This window comes from Talpa occidentalis, unplaced genomic scaffold (assembly GCF_014898055.3).
Source record: "Talpa occidentalis isolate TD23 unplaced genomic scaffold, MPIMG_talOcc4v2.1 talOcc4.81, whole genome shotgun sequence".
NCBI lineage: Eukaryota > Metazoa > Chordata > Mammalia > Eulipotyphla > Talpidae > Talpa > Talpa occidentalis.
This window is the reverse complement of record NW_023605206.1, coordinates 12,227-33,226: the sequence shown is the minus strand read 5'-3', so window position 1 is coordinate 33,226 and position 21,000 is coordinate 12,227. Positions and strand designations below refer to the sequence as shown.

Below are 21,000 nucleotides of genomic sequence, written 5' to 3'. Positions count from 1 at the left end.
CCACATCTGATAAATCATGATGGTATCATTTTTTTTTTAATTCCAGTTTACTTCTTCATCAGTAAAATGTAACATTTGACAATGTCCCCAGAGAATAGGGGGGCATATGAAATATGAAAAGGTCATTCACAGAGTCACTACTAGGTTTTATAAGACCTGCTTTCCATTGCGGCTCCCCGTTGAACAAAGTACTACAAGTGGCCATTGCCGGACCAGTATGGAAGATGGAGCTCACTTCTGACACCAGGCACCACCTGTCACTGTATTCGTGTTCCTTGTCATGGTGCTGAGCCTTGGTGCTATTAGCACAATTTTTCCTTAATGAATGTGGTGGCTTAAGGCAAAAGGACGTAACCTGGTCCCCTCAATCATTTATTTTCTCTCCACCTTTTTAAAAATTATTGATGAGAAAATATAAGTTACAGGTTCACTGGCTGGAAAGACACAGTCACTTCTTAGGTCACCCCCTGGTATTTACGCAGGAGGTTGGTTTCTCTTGGTCTCTCGGCATGACCATCCCTCAGCAGGGCCCTCAATGTGGAGTTTCAAATGCTGCCATCGCTATGTCTCCTGGCTGGATGTAGATTATTTTCCCTCATTAAAAATATTTAATCATTGGGAAAATCTGCTCGGTCTTTATAATCTCTCCACTGAATAATTTCTCAATTTTTACAATTTCCTGCCGGCTGTTGTGCTTTTTTTTCTCTCACCTTCTTCCCTTCAAAGGCGGAAGAGTTTTTGAATGGGTCTCCAGTTCTACCCCACAGTGTAAAATATTGTGCACAGTAGTTAGAGAAAAGGTGAAGGTCTGTATGATGAGCTGAGTCATTAATAAATGGCCTTAAGATTTGAGAGACGGAAATCACTGTCATGAATAGAAATTGTGCAGACACTCACCGAGATGTACAACCTAAATAAACCAGCTTCTGTAATGGAAAGATTAAAGGTAGAGATGATAAGGTAGACTTTGAAGAAAGTCATCTATAGGGTGAAAACCATGACTTGCAGGTAAAGAAGGGATCTTCCAGAGATGAGGTTCATGGATTCGCTTATCTATAAGTCTACGATGAAGGCCTCTGTGAATCCAGTAGATCAGCATGTTGGTGAGAAAGAGGACGGATCATACAGGAACAATGAGTTGAATCCAGCTGTTTGAAATTCTCCTATGGTGTCATGTAATTTGCTGCATCCTCTCAGCTCCACAGAAACAGTGAAATGGTGGGAATTCTTAATCCATGGTAATGACCGAACAGTAAACATGATTCTCAGTAGGCTTGATTCTATAAATATTGTGGGTGGTTCGTTAGGGAATGATTATAGACAAAGTAACAGCTCACTGGTGCAAAGAGGAAATACAGGATAAAAGCAGCAAGATTTCTTATAACCCAGAGAATGACAGTTTGTTGGAAGATGTCATACTCTGGCCCAGTGGTTGGATATAGAAATGGTATAAAACATAATTATCTGCAGCATCGAGTACAAGATCCATCTTAGCTCTAGCAAATAGAGGAGGCTGGGCACCCAGTGGTGGTGCAGGTGCAACAAGACACAATCGGGGACTCAGTCAGGGGGAGTCAGGCTTTGTCGTCAAATGAGTTTGATGCCAAGCTAGAGAGCTTCAATCCACCATCCATCTCTGCCTGGCCAGGAAGCCTGGACTGGTCTGCAGCCCTGGTCAGCAATAGGCACAGTTTCAAAGGTTAGTTTTTAAGTTTGCCTTAATATATATCTTTGTTAGACTTCTCTGTACCATATATGAGTGACATATTTGTCTTTCTCCTTTGGATTTATTTCAATTAGCATGATCCATCCACATTGCCTCAGATGGCATGTATTTATGTTTTTCTGATAAGTAGTATTCTATTATCGATACACCACTTCTTCTTGATTTCTCATCTGTTTTCAGGCATTTGGGTTGTTTCCGTTGTTTGGATATTGTAACTAGTGCTGCAGTGATCATGGATGTGCAAGGTACCCTTCATAGCAGTGTATTTGTGTTCTGTGGGTACATACGTAGGAGTAGGACTGCTGGGCTCTGTGGCTGATCCATTTTTAATTTTCTAAGAAACCTCAACACTGTTTTATATATATGTATAACATCATTGTCCATTTTTGTACACTCTATGCTTGTATGCTTTCTCCTTTCAGGTGTATTCCCCTTAAAATTCCCAGCACCACTTCACCCATGAACCATCACCATAGTCCCTTGTGCTCTTCTCTTCCCTCTTTTGCTCCCTCTATCTCCCCCTCCCTTGCAAAATATCTCTGATTTATAGTTGTCTCCTAATTTTGGTTTTTTTTAATTAATACTGTTAATTTTTCCCTGATCCCTTGATTCCCCTATATTCCTCCTATAAGTGAAACCAACCAGTATTTTTCTTCAACTTTCTGGCTTATTTCACCGAACATAATCCTTTCTAGCTCTATCTATGTTGAGAATGGCATGCACTTATCATTTTTGTTTGCTGAATTGTATTCCACCGTGTATGTACCACATCCTCTCAATCCAGTGATCCATTTTTGAGCATTTGGGTTGTTTCCACATCTTACCAATCATAAATAGTGCTGCAATAAACATAGAGGGGCAGGTATCCTTTTGAATTAATGCTTTCGTATCCTTTGGGTAGATTCCTAGTAGTGGAATTGCTGGGTCATATGATAGCTCCATTTTTAGTAGTTTGAGGAAACTCCATACAGTTTTCCATAATGGTTGAACCAGGTTGCACTCCCACCAGCAGTGCAGGAGAGTTCCTTTTTCTCCACATCCTTCCTAACATTTGTTGTTGCCACTTTTTTTTAATATGTGCCATTCTCACTGGTGTAAGTAAGGTGGTATCTATTGTGGTTTTGATTTTCATTTCCCTGATTTAAGTGATGTTGAACATTTTTCTGTATACCTGTTGACCATTTGCATTTCCTCTTTGGAGAAGTCTTTTTAGCTCTTCTGCCCATTTTTTGACTGGATTGTTTAATTTTGTTGAGTCATCTGAGCTCTTTGTAGATCTTTGTGATCAGTCCCTTATCAGTTGCATTGTGCACAAAAATTTTCTCCCAATCAGAAGGGTGTCTCTTTTTTTTGGTTAATGTCTCTTTTGCTGTACAAAAGCTTTTTAGGTTGATGTAATGCCTGTTGTTTATCTTTTCCTTCTTTTTCTTTGCTTTGGGGGATGTCTTTAAAGATATTACTGAGATATATGTCATATAGTGTTTTGCCTATATTTTCTTCTATATATTTCATGGGTTTAGGTCTTATGTTGAATTCACTCATCCATTTTGAGTTATTTTTTTGTGTATGGTGTGAGGTAGTAGGCAGCTTCATTTTTTGCATGTATCAGTTCAGTTTTCCCAGCACCATTTATGGAACAAACTGTCCTTGTTCCATAGTCTGTACTTTGCTCCTTTGTCAAAGACGAGTTGTCCATAAATATGTGGGTTGATTTCTGAGTTTTCTATTCAATGCCATTGGTCTGTGTGTCTGTTTTTGTTACAGTATCATACTGTTTTAATTATTTTGGCTTTGTAGTATAGTTTGAAGTCTGGGAGTATGATACCTCCATTTTCCTTCATTTTAGTCAGGAGAGCTTTGACTATTTGTAGAAACCTTGATAGTGTTTCCATCCAAACCAAAGTAGTCTACATTCCCCAAAACAATGTAGGACAGTTTCCTATTTGCCATGTCCTCACCAGCACTTGTTAATATCTGGTCTGATAAAAGCCATTCTCACAGACATTAAGTAGTTTTGTTACAGCAATTTCCCAGAGAAATCAGACGGCACTCAGAGAGGTGGAGAGAGAAATGTCACACTGGTGGGCTCAGTGGGATCGCTCCCCAAAGGGCTGAGCACCCAAGAACAAAAAAGGCAAGGTTTTATACAGTTTGTGTGAGGAAACAAGCCATACCATTCATCATAGCGTAAGCATTCTTTATTGTTCAGGAAGGTGGTTCAAGGTAGTCATTGTTAACACCACGGACAAGCAATGCAGTGCATCCAGCAACTTCTTCACTTCAGCAAGCAGCAGAATCAAAGCAGTAGACTCCCCCAAGCAACAGGCTTGGGAAAGCAGCAGAAACTAAGCATCAGACTCCCCCAAGCAGCAGGCTTGGGAAACTTTCTGCTTCATTTCCCCCCTTTTGATGCCCCCACTATGATCTAGGGAGTATCAAGATATAGACTCATAGCAAGCAGCAGGAAAGGAGCTTAAGGACTCATATTGTCTAACTAACATTTGGAGTTTAGTAGCCTTCAAATGGGACTGGATAAACCGTGTGGCCAGATTAAAGACCAGTGGACTCAGGATGGGAGTGAGCGAGGCACAGTGTGGTGATGCTGTCCCACCAAGAGAAACAAGAGAAGCAGCCAACACTGGGGTCCAACTCAGCAGCCCATAAGCATTTTTCCTGTGATTCTCCTCAAGCTTCTGCCATGCGCACGCTAACCAGCTTCCGGGCTGTGGTTGGAGCAGGGCTGCAGCAGGTCATTGTGTTTGGTCGGAGTCTCTCTCCAGGATCAGTGTGAGTTGGTGTGCAGGGTCTGGGCAGGCCCTCCACTGTTCCAATGTCTGGAGCAAGCTGGATTAACTCAGGAGCGGTGTTCCCTCGGAGTAACACTTGCAACTTTGACAGCAGTTGGGTCATAAGGGTGACAGTACAGGGTCCCACCCAGATAGGTTTGAGTGGCTCTTTTTCCAGTCCTTTACCCAGACTCAGTCCCCAGGTTTGTGGGGATGAACTGGGGATCCCAGAGGAATGGGGCCCTCTGGATGACAGTTTCATGAATCTTGTGTAGGACATTACTAAGGAGCTGCAGCCGCTGACTTAGTCCCAGTTCGCCAGTTTGTCTGAGGTCTCCGCTCACCATAGACACAACAGGGGAGCCAGCCAAACAAAATCTGAAAGGGGGGCCTCCCCTGGTGGCACAGGCAGTTGAGCGCTGCACTGTGAAGCTGTCCACAGCCTCTGCAGCGCTGGTTCAATCCCGGCCGGCCAGTGAGGTGTGGCAGACCTCTCCTGTCTTACCCGCTGCTCCCCTCAGCAGTGTATTTCATCATTCTGCCTGTTCTGCTTCCCCCTCTGTCTCTGGTGAATCCTCTCACCCTACCGCGCATCTGGCCTATATCTGGTTCTTGTATAAATGAATAAATAAATCTTAAAAAAAGTCTCAAAGGGGCTGTAGCCGCTGGCACCAGGAGTACACCGAATTCTGAGAAGCACTAAGGGGAGATGGTCCACCCAGGGCAAAACTGTTTCCTGGCAAAACATTCCCAGAGTGGTTTTAATGGTTCGAGTGACACGCTCTGCTTTCCCTGAACTCTGTGGCCGATAGGCATGTGAAGAATCCATTTTATGTGAAGTAAGGAGTCAGTTGAGTGGCGATTTCAGCAGCAAAGGCTGGGCCAGTATCACTGCCAATAGTCAAGGGGACCCCATATCTAGGAATTATTTCTCTTATAAGAGCTTTGGTGACTTCTTGGGTCTTCTCTGTTCTGGTGGGGACGCCGCTACCCACCCAGAGAAAGTGAAGATCAGAACAAGTAAATATCTGTAGCCTCTGCAAGCCTTGATTTTTGTGAAGTCCACCTACAGGTCCTTAAAAGGGGAGGAACCCATGTGTTGTACACAAATCTGGCACCTGAAGAAGCAAACTGAAAGAACAAAAGTTTATCTGTCTGGTGTTTTCTCCTATATATTTTTTTTAATTTGATATGCTTTTATTATTATTTTTTAATTATTTATTTTTACATCATTGTTCATTTTTAAACAATATTTGCTTCCCCGCTCCCCTCAGGTATAGTCCCCATAAAATTTCCTTCACCAAGGCACCCGTGCACCATCACCTCAGTCCCCTGTGCTCCTCTCTCATCCCTCTGATCCCTCTCCCTCCTCCTCCCCTGCAGGTTGTCTCTGATTTATAACTGTCTTTTTTTGCTTTGTGTATTTTATACTGTTATTATTTTTTTACACTGATGTCTTCTTTGTTTCCCCTACATTCCTACTCTAAGTGAAACCATGCAATAGTTTTCTTTTTCCTTCTGGCTTATTTCACTGAGCATAAGTCCTTCTAGCCCCAGCCAAGTTGCAACAAATAGCATGAATTTATCTTTTTGATTGCTGAGTAATATTAAGAATGGCACATATCAAAAAAAAATAAAAACTAGCAACAACAAATGTTGGCGAGGATGTGGTGAAAAAGGAACTCTCCTACACTGCTGGTGGGAGAGCAAACTGGTCCAACCACTATGGAAAGCTGTCTGGAGGTTCCTCAGCCTACTGAAAATGGAGCTACCATATGATGCAGCAATTCCACTCCTAGGGAATCTACTCAAAGAACACAAAAACATGTATTCAAAAGAATTCCTGTACCCCTATGTTTATTGCAGCACTATTTGCCATAGGCAAAACCTGGAAACAACCCAGATGCCCAAAAATAGATCAAGATCTATATACCACTGGATCAAGATGTGGTATATATACACAATGGAATATTCTCCTTTTTATTTTTTAAAGATTTATTTATTTGTTTGTTTGTTTGTTTTGTTTATACATGCACTGGGTACAGTCAGAAGCGCGCAAGGGTGAGAAAATCCACCAGAGCCAGAGCGGGGAGCAGAGCAGGCAGAAGGACCAAAGTACACTGCTGAGGGGAGCAGCGGGCGGCAGGAGAGGTCTGCGCGCCATTTGGGACCCTCCTCTGGTGGCCGGGGAGCAGCCAGCACTGCAGAGGCTGCAGGCAGCTTCGCAACCCAGTGCTCAACCGCTGCGCCACTGGGGAAGCCCTTCTCCTTTATTTTTGACGCAAGCATTCTTTTGTCTTATTTCGGCTGTCGCTGCTGCCTGCAGAGCCAGAGCCTAAGCACTGGGGTCTCCAGGACGTGTTGGCGGCAGGGGATGTCTCGGCTGAGCCACCATGGGTGCCCGAGGTGGGCACTGTGGAGGAGCTGATTGGGGAGGGGATGGTAGCACTGGGTGAGGAGGAGGTGGTGTGGTGCCTGCAGGAGGAGAAGGTGGTGCACCTGGCTGCTCTGGTGCAGTGAGGCCACCTCATCTAGGAGGTGAGTCAGCAGCTGCAGGGCCATCTAGATCTGTGACTCATGCAATTTAACAGGTACCTGCAGGCTGAGAACTGCAGGCTGCATGACCTCTGCTGCTTTTTGTGCAGGTGTCACACTGTGTGCCAAGGGGCAGCTCCTAGGGGCCCCAGCACCCCAGGTGGTAAGGACCTTGGCAGTTGTTAGCAGAAGCTGAGCCAGCTGGAGGGCTGCCAGGAGGAGGGGCTCTGCCTGGCGTTGGGCGAAAAGTGGGCACCATGCTGTGGTCCCGTTGGCGTGGGATGGGGGGCTCTCGCACCAGGCTGGCACCCAAGTTTGTCTTGCCCCCGTGCGGGCTCCACGACCTGGACTAAAGATGCAGTTTTCTTTGTACTGACACCCGCCTGAATTGCTCCCCAAACGCCAGAATTGTGGTGGGGCTGTAGATGTGGACACCGCCCCAGCCCAGGGGCCGCTGGCTTTGGATGGTCCTGTCCTGCCAGTCTGCTGCCAACCTGGCTTTCAGGTTGGCCAGCTGGCTAATGAATAACCACCACTTTAACTGGACTCCAGACTCTCTAGCAGTCGAAGGAATTCCTTTTTGATGTCCCTCATAGTAAATGACCGCTATTTTGGCTGGACACCAGGTTGCTTCTAGCAACTGGAGGATTTTAGCATCTAAAATGTCCCATGCATGTGGATGGTGGCAAACACATAGCAAGAATCTCTAACTGACAGATCTTTTGCCTTGAAAGGTGCAGGTGAAGGCCCAGGGTTTTGCAGCAAGGGCTCCCTACACAGAGAGTTGTGTTTTTTGTTTTTTGTTTTTTTTTAAACTGTGGCAGCCTTTTCAAGCTTAACTGAGTCTTTTGATGTGTCCAGGGGCTCTCCCATTGGAAGCAAAAAGACTGACTCATGACTGTGATGCAGAGACAAAAGATGTGGAGGTGGGGGCAGGCAAGTGGAGAGTGCAGGACAGTATCTGGCCTCTCCCTGCATTTTGACTGGCAGGAGTGGAGTGTCCCAGGGAGACTGACACTCCATCAGGATGCCTGCAGCCTTAAGCCTGTTGATGTGCTCCTGAATACCGAGTCTAGTCTCTAGAGGAATCAGCTGGACAGGATCTGTGCTGGGCTTGAATGACTGAGCCTGTTCTGTCCTAGTCTGAGGCCAAGACCGCCATCCCGATGAGGGAATTTTTATCCTTGAAGGGCTCTTATTGATATTCCCCCCCTTTTGGTGGTCCCTCATGGCGCTGCTGAGCTGCTGTTTCAGGACACTTATTTTTACAGTGGGCCATTTGTTTGCAATAGGCTTACTGGTATGGCTTCAGGGGAACTGGCTGTCGGCCCCGCCGGGAAGGACCCTTCTTACAAGTCAGGTTGGGCTTGTTCAGGACGGCAGTCAAGAGGGAGGTCTTTCTTTCAAGGTGGCATCTGCCTCACGGCGGGTCTCATAGTCACGGTTGACAAAGACTTTATTGGCAACCTCCAGTAACTGAGTTGTGTTCATGCCAGCAAAGCCCTCTAGCTTTTGGAGCCTGTGGCGGATGTCGTTGCTGCTTGAGCTATGGAGGCTGCATTAACTATTCAGTGGTTGTCTAGTGACTCTGGATCAAAAGGTGTGTAAATGTGGAAAGTCTCACACAAACGCTCACAGAAATCACCCAGGGATTCATCAGCTTTCTGAATGACAGAAGCAGTCTTAGACATGTTGGTTGGCTGAACACTGTGGTGGCCATGTACAACGAGGACCTGACACCCTCCCTGGCCTAAACTGCAACTGCAGACCCAAGTGGGTTGGAGCTGAGCGACTGTCAACCGTGAATCAATATACGGAAAATGCTCAGGGTGGTCTGGGGAACCTGTCACAACTTTCCACACTGCCTGGACTATGGGGATGTCAAGAATTCCTTCTGGAGGCCATTTGCCCTGGAAACGAGGCCATTCTACCTGGCACAGGGTCCAATATTTCTTAGGGGTCAAGACAACCCCATAATCTTCATGGAACCTCTTCTTAAAAGTTTTGATCATGCAGTCAAGAATAGAGGGTTTACTCTGAGCCCCCACCCTCCCATTGTGTTCAATGCCACAACAAAAGGAGAGGGGAACACTCGTGATCTTTCCTACCCGCACTTCTCTCGAAGTTTTAATACGTGTCTTGGCTTCTGGCGAGCCCAAATAACTCCTGGACTACTGCCTTGAAAAGGTCGCCTACAGGCCTTATGATGTCATCATGGAACTGCAGGACAAGACCACTCAGATCTTGTAACCGAAGTTGTGGGACCGTTACATACACTCACACATGCACACAGAGGCTATGCATTCCACCCACCAGACAACTCTACTTGGCCCCATAAGGGGGCGAGAGAGGTGATAAGCAAATCTTCTGTCCCATGGGGCGGGCTGAACTAGAACCAGGGCCCCAGGGCCTTACCTTATCCAGAAGTCTACAGGGGTCTGTCTGTCCACCTCTCTCTGCGAGTCCTGGTAAGGTATGAAGGTGGTGTCCCAGCTCTGCTCACCTCAGGAAAGGGGATCCGACAAAAAAATGGGTGGTGGTACCATGTTTCCTGAATCACTGGGCACAGCCCCAACTCCAGACCGGTGGCCAAAGCAGCCAGCGCAGCTGGCTTCCCCATCAGGGAACCAAAAATATTACAGCAATTTTCCAGAGAAATCCAATGGCACTCAGAGAGGTGGAGAGGGAGACACTTAATTTTCACATCAGTGGGCTCAGTGGGATCACTTCCCAAGGGGCTGAGCTCCCAGGAACAAGAATGGCAAGTGCCATTTATAAAGTTTGTATGAAGAAACGTGCTACCCCATGCATCATAGCATAAACATTCTTTGTTGTTAGGGAAGGGGGTTCAAGGGAGTCATGGCTACCACCTCAGGCAAGCAGTGCAGTACACCCAGCAACTTCTCTCCAGCAAGCAGCAGGCTTGGGAAAGCAACAGAAACTAAGCATCAGACTCCCCCAAGGCTTGGGAAACGTCCTGCTTCAGGTTACCATTGTGTTTTAATCAGGGGATCGTGAATGGATCAAGAAGTTGTGGTACATTTATACAGTGGAATACTACTCAGTGATCAAAAACAGAAACTCAGGCCATCTGGGAAATATGGATGGGGTAGGAAGAGATACTGAGCTTGATAAGTCAGAAGAAAAAAATAAATATCAGATGGTTTCCCTTATATGTGGGATATACAGAAATCAAACAAAGGGTCAGACTAAAGACAAAACTTGCAACCAGATCATAGATCTGAGGCATACAGCAGGGGGAAGGAGAGAGATGGGGCTGTAGTGATGGATCATGGGTGCTGTGGTGGTGAGAGAACTATAAGGACTACACCTGAGAAAGAAATCAAATATTATACAAACATTAACAATGATGTAAGGGAACAAATAGATTTAATACAAATGTTATATCAATCACTGACAGCTAAAAAACAAATAAAATGAAATAAATCAGAGGATACTGAGGTTGCAAAATGGAGGTGAGTGAAATCCTATAACATTCAGTCCCACACAAGGCAGAGCTCTTTCTATGATGGAAAATAATATTGAAGAAATTCAGGTGAATTATATTAAGTGATAACATTCTCAATAGTCCACTACATCCTAAGATGTCCCACTCACAGCCACTCACAACCTGGCCCCATCCTCTGGTGTGTCCCAGGGGATGAGAGACATCCCAGAGTCCTGGGAACTGTTGCTGCCTGAGGAAGCACAGAAGAGATCTGGTCAGAGTCCTGAGATGAGACCCTCAGAGGAACTGATGAGGGTGAATCTCCCTAGAGCTCCCTCTACACTGTTCTTAGGGGCTCAGGAGCCAACCCCTGATCCACACTTACCTGTACCCTGAGTGTAGCTTCCTCCTTGTCCCCCTGTGGAAGATACCTCATGTGAGACAGGGGAGGAGTCAGGCCATGGAGTCCTAAAGGAATCTCCAAGTCTTGGTCACAGGGAAATTTCAAGAACTGTGACTGAGGACCCAGGTCAGGACTGGGATATATGAAGAATGGATATGAAAGGGGATTGGAGTCTTTCCTCAGCAGGGTCCTCCCCCGATGACATTTACAAGGAAACAGATCCCATCACCACATTTATAAGGTGAACAATTGGTAATTCATTTTCATAAGTGCTTTACAAAAGAGTGAGTGTTAGCAATCAGCTCCAGACTGGGCAACACATGTGTGTGGATCATACTCCCTACTAACCAGAAAGGGCAAGTTCTGCCTGGGACATGAAAGCCCCCAGTGGACAAGATCCCCCACTCCCTTCCCTACCTGAGTGCTTCTTCCTCCATATCACAGCTGCAGCCACCGCAGCTCCAGTGAGCACAGCTCCAAGGAGAACCAGGCCAGCAATGAAGCCCGTGGGGGGGATGGAAGCCTGAAGAGGGGGCACTGGAAGGGATGGGAAGGGAAGACCCTGAGCCCCAGGAACATACTGACCCTCTGAAGATCTCCAGAAGGGCTCCTGATTCCCCCAGGAGGCTCTGGGCCCACGTCCCCCTCCTTACCCCATCTCAGGACTAGGGGCTTCAGCAGCCCTTCATGCTGCACATGGCACGTGTATCTCTGCTCCTCTCCAGAAGGCACCACCATAGCCACCCACTCTTCTGGAAGTTTCTGTCCTCCCCAGGCCTGTTCTCCACCATCTCTGTGTCCTGGGTCAGGTCCTCCCCATCTTGCTGACAGGTCAGGGTGATGTCCACAGGGTAGAAGTCCAGGGCCCAGCACCTCAGAGTGACCTCATGCTCAAAGGTGGGGTGGAGGGTCACCTGTGTCTTTGGGGGATCTGAGGAGAAGGGTCAAAAAATTCACAATTTCAGTTTTTCCTTCCTGGACACTGAAGCATCCTCACTGACCATCCTCAGAACTAACATGACAATTGGTTTGGAGGGAGGAGGCACAAAACCCAGAAACCAGCCTAGTTTGGAGAATCTGTGATAATACAGGGGTAGTTTCTCAAAGGTTATTTGCAAAGTGAAACCTGAAATAGTATCAGGGAATATTTCCTATTCTGTTACATTTCCATAGGCCTCCTTGCATACTGGTTGGAACTTGTGCTAATGTATGATTTTTTTTAAGGTGATACATTGTTTCACTAAGTTACATAGATCTTTAGTGTTAATTACACTGGAATCAAATTATTAAAAAACGGGCCTCCCTGGTGGCAAAGGCGGTTGAGCGCCACACTGTGAAGCTGTCTGCAGCCTCTCCAGTGCTTTTTCGATCCCCACTGGCCTCGGAGCAACCCACATGGCGAGCAGACCTCTCCTGTCTCACCCGCTGCTCCCCTCAGCAGTGTACCTCGGTCGATCTGCCTCTTCTGTCCCCGGCTCTGTCTATGGTGATTCCTCTCACCCTCTCACGCATTTGGCCTGTACCCCAGCTCTTGTATAAGTAAAATACAATCTTAAATAAATAAATAAGTAATCTTTTATTTTTTAATTGCAAATCCCTAAAGAAAAATTAGTATTGTACGTTGTCAGGTAGTGATGGCACTCAATTTTCCATAATTCTGGTCTTCTCTGAGAATAATATTTTATCAGGCAAAATTACTGTCATTTGTCAATTGTCTGTTGATTTTCTTCAAAAAAACAACATTCATTTTGAGGAAAGTGAATGCTAATTACCCAAATTTAAATAACCTCAGTTTTTGTCATCCATCCCTTCAGGTAAGATTGACATTGCCACAAATAAGAGTCTAATAAATATTTTTCCTGGGCCACAGAAGTGCTCTGTGTGTCCTTCCAGGTCATCACACCAGATATTTTAAAATGTGGATTTGAAGATGATGCAATAATGAAGATCACTTTTAGTGCCTCCCTGGTGGCGCAGCGTGTTGAACGCAGTGCTGTGAGGCTGTCCACAGCCTTTGCAGTGCGGGTTAGATTCCTGGCCTGCCAGGGAGATACCCACATGGCACAGCAGACCTCTTCTGGCTCACCTGCTGCTCCCCTTTTGGTGGTTCTGCCTGTTCTGCTCCCCACTCTGTCTCTGGTGAATTCTCTCACCTTCCTGTGCTTCTGGCCTATACCCCAGTTCTTGTAAGATAAACAAATCTTTTTTTTTTTTTAAAAAAGAAGATACCTTTTAATGCTTTTTCAATGACATTTTCAAGTGAAATTGGCTTTAATGTTTGTCTCTGCAGGTAAGTGCTGGTAAGGAATCACTACTTCTGCAGTAGTACTATGAGCTCCACTCTTACTAAATTTTACCTCAGCAAAAGCCAAAATAGTGAAATGACAAATGGTGTCTAAGTGGTGTTTTGAAAACAGTTTTACTTTATGGATCCCATGAAAGGTTCTGGATGACTTCAAGGGTTCCACATACCACACTTTGAGAAATGCTTTTCTCAGGAAACCAGGGAGCATCTCCCAAGTATTCTCTGCCTTTGCCTCCTCTTCACTTCCCAGCATCTGTCTCCCTGGCTGGCTCCTGCCTCCCCAAGCTGCCTCCCCTGCAGATACAATGAAGAGCAGAGAGAGGACCCTGGAGACGTGGAGCTTGCACTGTCATGAGAGACGGACACTGAGTAAAGGTGACAAAGATACGTGTAAACCTGACATGAGCCAAGGGCTGGGAGGAAGGAGCATGTTTTTTGTGAAAGCAGAGAAGCAGGAGCCCTAACAATATTATCAATAGTATCAAGAGATTTAATATATATATATATATATATATATTAAAAACAAATTAAGCATAAGGAAAACAGATTTTATTTCTTCCCACAGCTGTCACTCCCACCCCTGACACAGGTGCTCTGGCCCCACAGACTAGCCTGTCCCCTCTGCCCTCAGCCCCCCTCCACATCCTGCCCCAGGACCAACCACATTAAGGAGGCCTATAGCCTAATCTTCTCTTGGTCCTGTTAGGGGGAAAGGATGTCCTGAGCAAACTCCATACTGGCTTTGTGGACTCCACCCCACTCCATCAAGACACTGGGAATTACAAATCCCATGATCCCCAAAGGGAGGTTGTGAGGACCTGAGGGTGGAGTTAAGCAGCCATGCTTGGGTATATAACCAGTCATGTGGGGTTGGGTCAGCGTCTTGGCTTTTTGCCAGCTCTCCACGGGTCATTGGGATTCCAGGTCAGCAGAACAAGTAGGACACATTTATGAATTTATCTCCCTCTTTTTCTCCCTGAGTTATTCATTTTCCATTTCACCTTCCCTTGTAAATAAACCTTTTATTAACCTTGTGTGTGCCTGCAGTTGAGCATTAATAAGTCCCTTTTAAGCATGTGGGTGAGGACCCACAGTCAGACAACCCGTTTCATATCGGGGTTGTCCTGTAACAAACAGCTCTGCCCCAGCCTTACCCTCATCTTCTCTTCCCCTCATTTACTATGCTCTGAAGGACAGGCTTCCCCAAGATGTTCAGGTTTATAAGGGGCTCATCTAAGAAACCACTTCTATAACTACCTAGTATGAAATTAGTAGTCATACCCCAAATTACAGTTATTTCAACAAACAAGGTTTCAATGTGAGAAACCATCCTACATTACAGAACAAATGGTCTTCATCATATGAGTCACCCTTTCCTTTCCATATGAGTCACCTCCTCTCTCCTGGAGGCCCCAGGCCCATCTCTCTCACTGAGACACTCATTTAGGTATAGATCCCTACTCATATATGCACATATATATGTATAAAATTTGGTTATTTTCTAATACTAAAAAAGAAAGAAAGAAAGATTTTATAAATTTCATGTGCTCAGAATAAGAGTTCTTAAAAATTAGACATTTGATATTTGATCATAGAAATGAATAAATTGGTGAACTGAAATATTAAAATCTTACTCCCACTAAATAATGTAAATATAAAATAAATGACAAGCAGAGAGAAGACTTACAAGAAATTGACTCTGTCAATCAGGAGATACCAAGAAGTTACTACAAGTTTCTGAAAGAATGGACTGTGGAAATGAAAAAAATTCAAGAAAGTTCCTGAGCAGTCATAGATAAAATGTGCACGCTGAGTGTCCTACCCGGTTCCTCCTATAGAGGATGAGCAGCCCCACACCATGACCCACCACCAGGAACTTTCAGAAAGAGGCTGGAGAAGGACAGACCTTGGGGCCCTCAAGAGACAACTCAGGCCTGGAGGCCAGAAGACCCTGGAGCCAGGCCTGCCCAGTCCTCAGGGGAATCCAGCCCAGACTCCATGTCAGGCCCAGGCAAGGGGAGGTGCTGGGGGCACAGAAATTCACTTCAGCTGTGCTTGGTCTCAGGGGTTACTTTCCACGTCCCTCCTCTAATGGGCAAAGGACACTAGTGGGCAAAGGGGAAACAAAAATGATGGACACAGGGAACAGGACACAGGAAAATCAGCCACAGGGGAGCGGGGACAGGAGAGTCCAAGGGTGAGGTGAGGGATCTGGGCCTTCAGCCCTGCCCAGGTGAGCAGGCCCCAGACCCCTGGAGGCAGGGCTGAGGCTGTGGGACAGGGGTCTGCCCAGGATGAAGCGGGCAGAATAGCTGGTGTGTGTGTGATATGTCCATGGAGATTCTGACCCTGGAGTGGTCTTGGGGGTGATTAGGAATGAGCACAACAGGAACTAAGCAAAAGAAGGAACAAGATAATTATAACCCCAAGGCCAATAAAAAAATCACTCCAAGAAGGAAAGGTGTCCTGGTCTACTCACTGCTCAGCTCTGACTTGCTCTCACTTGGTCGTAACCATGCAAACCCTGGATCCTGGTGTGTATTTCAACAACCTGCTAGAGAGGACTTAGGGGGCAAATGCCTGTGCTGTGGATCTGAGGGGCTACCTCCCAGGCTTCCCTGACACTCAGAGCCAGCTTTCGAGGCCTGGGCAAGAGGCCTGGGTGGTGTGGGCAGGGACGTCTCCAAGCTCCTGGCAGAAATTTTCCATGTGAAGGAGCAGAGAGAAGAGCAACCTTCAGGGGCCCTAGAAAGGCTGCCAGGAAGTGACAAGGCCACTCTGGGGAGGTGCTGTTGGAGGTTTTGAAGAACAGGCTGGAAGCCTTGACCTGCCCACAAACTGTGGCCACATTCACTGCTCAGATGTGTTTGTTTTTTTTTTTCCCTCATTTTTTTAAACACTAACCCTAATCCTAACCTTAACCCTCAGTGTTGTATTTTATGAACATTTTCAAGCACACAGGAAAATTGAAATAACAGGGCCTCCCCTGGTGGAGCAGCAGTTGAGCACTTGTGCTGCGAAGATGCCCGCAGCCTCTGCAGCACAGGTTCCATCCCCAGCCCACTGGCGAGGGTCCCACATCGTGCGCAGACCTCTCCTGCCGCCCGCTGCTCCCCTCAGCAGTGTACTTCGGTCCTTCTGCCTGTTCTGCTCCCGCTCTGGCTCTGGTGAATTCTCTCATCCTCCTGCGCTTCTGACTATATCCAGTGCTTGTGTAAATAAATAAGTAAGTCTTTAGAAAAAAAATGAAATAATAGTGCAGAGCTCACCACCTAGATTCCAGCATTAGCATTCGCCACATTTGCTTTATCTTTATCCATGGATCCATCTCTCTGTTCATTCATCTTATTTTTTTGATGCATTTCAAGTTAGTTGCAGATATCAGGGAGTACATTTCATTTCTCAATACTTGAGCATTCCAATTAATAAGTAGAGTTCAAATCAGGTTAAGATTTATTTTTGAGATAAAATTTCATTGGAAAAATGCACAAATCTTAAGTTTACTGCTAGAGGAGTTTTGACCCTTGTCAAGAACATTATGTATATTATTCTTTTCTTCTCTTGGAAACAATGAACATTTAAACAATTTAGTGGGGTGTTACATTTAACAATATACTTTATTGGTCCCTCCACCTTTTGAGTAACTACCATAGTCCAATCTGAAGCCTCCCTGGCCCCTCCATTCTCAGCACGTTCCTGTGACCACACTCTCCTTGGAACAGAGTCCATGCCTGAGTCATCTTCATAGTTATTTATTTTATTATATTTATCCTAATAACATTGATTTCCAAACCCTATGTATATATATTATATGTGTGTGTGTGTATTTAGGGATTATAGTTACAAAACTCCAAAATATATGTTATTGCCCCATATAAATGTGATATATCAATATATCTTTCAACAAATAAGTTTATCTAACTCTCCCTTTTCCTTTCATCCACAGGCTATTAGTCAACCATAAGCGGCAGCTTAGCTGTTTTCATACCTTCACAGCCATACATGACCATTTATATCTACGGTAAATATTGTAATTATCAGTTTTATTAGAACAACTTGTCCTAGCCGGCCCCAGAATCTGTCCTCACAGATTTTCTGTCCCCCCTGGACTGGCCGCTGGGTCCCCTCCTTGGTTTCCCTGCTCCTCCATTCAGTCACCACAAATATTGTCCTGGGAGCTGGGAAAGGCTCCCCCTCTGTGTCCTGGCATCTCACAAGCCCCTGAGACCCGCCCTCCAGGCAGGTGCCTGACTGTGTGTTCAGACCCATGGAAAGGAGTAGGGGCAGGACGAGAGATGCTGGGCGTGGGTAAGGGTGACTAAGCCACGGGATCTCTCCCCTCCCACTTGTGGGTGCAGGTCACCTTTCCCCACAATTATGTGACCCAAAAGGGGTGACTTTTGGCTACAGGTCAGAGATGACAAAAAAGGGGGTGCTTTTCCTGTCATTTTCTTCCAGGTGGGTAATGAGGCCTCCACTGCCTGCTCATCCCTGGACTGTGTCCTCAGATCTTCTTTTGAACTCCTGCCTGGCCAGCTCATAAACTAGAGAACAAAGAAATCCTGGGGGAAGTTGGGAGTATAAATTCCAATTCTTATACCACAACTGAGGCAGGAGGTAAAATGCTGGAGACTAAAGTGAGAGATTCACAGCAGCTGACGGGAAAGCTGCCTTTGTTTTCAGTGACACCAAATGAAAAACAAGGACTTTGGGAAACTAATGTAAATCTTTTGTCTCAGTTTAAAGCCAAAAAACAATTATTTCTTATAAATGCAAACTTAAAATACATGTTTTCTTATTAAAGAATATTACAAGGACCCCCAAATTACCAGGGACTGTGAGCCAGTTAAAATCCATTAGGGTGTCCCATACATTCTGGAAAGGTTTGTCCTCGTTGTCATTTGACTCAAAGTACTTTTTAATTACTTCTTGATCTCTTTAATCCAGTGGTCTTCCAGTAGGGTATGGGCTTCAATCTCCATGAAGTGGGAGGTTCTTGCTTTCTTTTCATGGTTTATTTCTGGCTTGATGCCTTTATAATCAGAGAGGTTAGTTGGAATGATTTTGATCTTAATGTATCTGTTGATGTTTGTCTTGTGGCCCAGTATGTGATCAATTCTGGAGAATGATTTGTGTGCACTTGAGAAAAATGTGTACTCGAATTTTTTGGGGTGCAGTATTCCGTAGATGTCTGTTAAACCCATGAGGTGTAGATCTTTATTTAGGGCTCTAATGTCCTTGTTCATTTTATGTCTCATTGATCTGTCCATTGGTGACAGTGGGGTGTTGAAGTCTCTTACTTTCTATATATTTTCTCTAATGTCTGTTTTCAGAGTGATAATAATTGCCATATATATGTTGGTGCTCCTTCATTTGGTGAGTATATCTTCACCCCCATGTTTATTGCAGCACTACTTACAATAGGTAAGATTTGGAAACAACCCAAATGCCCAAAAATAGATGACTGGATCAAGAAGATGTGGTACATATATACCATGGAATATTACTCAGCATTCAAAAAAGATAAACACATGCAATTTGCAGCAACATGGATGGCGCTGGAAGGGATCATGCTCAGCGAAATAAGCCAGAAAGAAAACAGAAAATACCGGATGGTCTCACTCATAGCAGGAATCTAGAAAACTTAAATAAGGGACCAGGAAAATGAATAACTATAAGAAAGTGAAAATAAAAATCAACAAAAAACTATGAACCAGAGACACTCTATGGGGGGTAGGGGGCAGGAGGGGAGGGATTGGGGTCAAAATAAGGGGGTTACAATTGTATGGGGAATATAAAAATAATATTTATTATAAAAAATAAAAAAATAAAATCTTTAAAAAGTAATTATAATAATGGCATATCCTGGGTGCCAGAGGAGAAACTGAGCCACAGATCACTGACATGAATGACCTGCTCTGAGTCTATCCAGGGGTAGGCCTAGGGCTCCTTTTTCCATCAGTGATACTATGACCTCAGTCTCGTCTCTAGCAGGAGGAAAGGTCCTGGAGGGACACACATCTCTGGAAGCTCTGGGTCCCCACAGATGGGAACTGTGGGAGTCTCTCTACTGAGTCATGTGCTCCTCCCGAGAGAGTGGACAGCAGGCTCCTGTGCTGGGGGAGAGGCTGCTCCTCAGACATGCCACTGATGGTGACAATGTCTTACAGGGACACTGCACCCTGGGGTGGCTGGAGAGTCCTTGAGTGAAAGGGACAACTTTCCCTCTGCAGGAGGAGGGCGTCTGGGCTATGAGGGTCACCAGGGGCCAGTTCTGTGCTCTTACACCCCAGAAACCAAAATGACCCTGCAGAAAAATCCCAAATTTACAAGTAACCTTGGATTTCATTTCTGCACCATCACTAGTGCAGAAAAACAGGTCATTATAATTTTTCTTTTAATAAATTTTAAAGAGAAACAGGTTTGGTTTCTGAGGACATGGGCAGACCTACACTTGTCTCCAGAGACACAGCTTTCCCACGGTCACTCATTAGAACCAGCTTGGAATTGGGCATCAGGGGTCCTATCATATTAGTCAAATGAGGCATCGGTGAAGGGACAAGTGTGTCAGCCTCCCCGCGTCACATCGTGTGGGTCATGAGGATGGAAGGTCTGTGTTCCCCGCATATCCCCGGATCTGCCCACTGATGACAGGACCAGCCGTGGCAGGTGCTCCAGGTCCTAATCACCGTCCATTTCCAACCACAGCACCCCCACCCCCGCCCAGATTCTGACCATGCAGGGTGTCCTCACATATGGAGCCTGGGTCCCTGGGAAGGGGCTATGAGCACCCTGAACCCCCAAACAAAAACCTGAGTGCATGAGGCTGTGCTGCGGAAATGGACTTCCCTTCTCACAAATCCAAGAACAGATGAAAACCCTGAGCTCAGAAAAAGGACTAGGCCAAGGCCCGGGAAGCCGGGCTAAGGAAGCCGCCAGATGCATGTGAGCCAGCCCGTCTGAGTCTCGGCTATCACCGGAGCTAGAACTTGGGCTCTCAGCAGAGGCAGCTCAGTGATATATTATGTTCTTTGTTCCAATTATATTTCAAGTTCCTTCCTGTAAATGCCCTAGGAGCCCTCAGTTTCAAGTGCGCCCTGTGCTGGGTCCCGTGCTGTCTGCACACGTGCTCGGGGCCCCACATTCATCCCCAGGAGGGAAGACGTGACAGGGCAGGTCTCCCTCCCCTGTGACGTGATTCCTCTGCTCACTAGAGGAGGCAGCAGAGGCCCCTGAGGAGACACTCGGGGACTCTCCTGGGCAGGGCTGTGAGGGAAGGGCCTGCATGGACACCACCGCCTTCCTCTGACACTTTCCCTCCAGTTTCTGAAGATACAGCAGAAAATAATCGAAATCTCAGTTACAAATTTTCCAGAAACAAAAACACATTCTGACAAAGCTTTATGCTTTCCAGGGCTCTGCACTGAGCTGAGTGCTGGAGGCACTGGTAGTCGCTGCTGGAGACCAGCTCTAGCTAGAAGTTGTGTCAGGGATCTCAGAAAGGAGAGGACGGCGTCGGTGAAATTTTTTTCAAAGGGCTGAGGGGAAGTGGAGCGAGGTAGGAGTGAGGTAGACACAGATGCTCTCTCTGGTGCAAGTATCTCCTCCTGAGGGTCTCAGCAGGTCTTTATTTATACCTTAAGGTGAGCAGTGAGATTACTTCAGCATAAGCATCAAAACAGAATAGAGGGCCTCCCCGGTGGCGGTGGCACAGCGGTTGAGCGCTGGGTTGCGAAGCTGCCCGCGGCCTCTGCAGTGCCGGTTCAATCCCCGGCTGCTCCCCGGCCACCGGAGGAG

At 45.9% G+C, this 21,000-nt stretch overlaps 1 pseudogene; it reads right to left on the bottom strand.

Moving 5' to 3' along the window:
* Positions 1 to 710: 710 nt before the first annotated feature.
* LOC119235031 (lathosterol oxidase-like) lies at positions 711 to 1,489 on the bottom strand (annotated as a pseudogene).
* Positions 1,490 to 21,000: the final 19,511 nt, after the last annotated feature.